Source organism: Anneissia japonica, unplaced genomic scaffold (assembly GCF_011630105.1).
Source record: "Anneissia japonica isolate Jap-2015-1 unplaced genomic scaffold, ASM1163010v1 scaffold24846_len1226_cov174, whole genome shotgun sequence".
Classification (NCBI taxonomy): Eukaryota; Metazoa; Echinodermata; class Crinoidea; order Comatulida; family Comatulidae; genus Anneissia; species Anneissia japonica.
Genome location: NW_022702279.1, coordinates 1 through 1,226, shown reverse-complemented (window position 1 = coordinate 1,226; position 1,226 = coordinate 1). Strand labels below are relative to the sequence as shown.

Genomic DNA, 1,226 nt, shown 5'->3' with positions numbered 1-1,226 from the left:
CTGCCAAAGTAATCAAACAATATAGATTCGCAGGAATTTTGACATTTCTTACGCCGTACTTACAACAGAAGGAGTAAGTTCAAGCTAATTTGAAACCAATCAATCCATCCATCAATATATCAATCTATCAATCAATCAATCAATCCAAATTTTAAATGTACATTTCCAATTCGTACATTCAAAGTGCTTTGCATGTAAAGAGTAAAATACATTTGAACTAACCACAAATATACACTGTTCAGTTTAATAGGCATATTGCAAGGTAACACACATTATCAAAAAGGGTAAATTATTTATTAATTTATTTCCAGAAAAAAAGAAAATACAGTATGTATTACATATGCCAAAATCATTGCATGCTTAACAATGGAATTAACAATAACAAGAAGTAAACATCAAGAATTGCATCACACATGTCTCAATAGGAAAATAAAAAAAGAATTGGATATGTTACAGCAAATGGACAAAATATGAGAATTAATATATATCCATTTTATTCATTGTTTCCATTGTAGGACTTCAAGTAACCTCGATGTAGAACCAGCCAACACTGAAATAAGTGATGAGGAAACTTTCGACAGCATTGTAGACAACATAACAGAAGAAAGTTTTTGATTTGATTATAATGATGATGATTACCACCAATCGCAACAGCCCCATGAGCAGCAACAACAACAACCACAGCAGATGCAACAAAAAAAAAGATGAAGAGATGACAATGCCGATGCATCAGTATCAACATCGACTCCATTAAAGAAGAAAAGAAAGAGTGATGCCAGTTTTGACTTTGACAAATCCCTATTAGAATATTTAGAGCAGAAAAGGGCTCCTTTTACCACAGAAGATGACATCCATCCACACCTTTTTCATGTCTATGGGGGAGACAATAAGGCAGCTGCCAGATAGAGTGAGGGCCGAACTTAAATTAAAAATACACAGACTGATACATGAAGCTGAGATGGATGCCTTGTATTAAGGGATCACGATCAGAAGTCCAACACCTGTCTCTTATACACATCTAGATGTGTATAAGAGACAGCTATTACCCAGTAGTGTTTCAGATTTTTTTCATAGTATTTTTTGGCTAAAGACATTGCCAGTTTTTCCTTCCCACTTATGCCTTTTAGGAAAACGATTTCTTCCTTCTCTATATCATCTCGAATTGAACCAAGAATGGTATAAATTTTTGTTCAAACATTTTAAAATATTTATAGAAGTTATCTTAA

At 33.3% G+C, this 1,226-nt stretch overlaps 1 long non-coding RNA gene across 1 annotated transcript; it reads left to right on the top strand.

Annotated features, from left to right (window-relative positions):
* On the top strand, window positions 1-703 carry LOC117103844. Its single transcript, XR_004444664.1, has 2 exons — window positions 1-73; window positions 516-703. It is a non-coding gene; the product is annotated as an uncharacterized LOC117103844 (long non-coding RNA).
* Window positions 704-1,226: the final 523 nt, after the last annotated feature.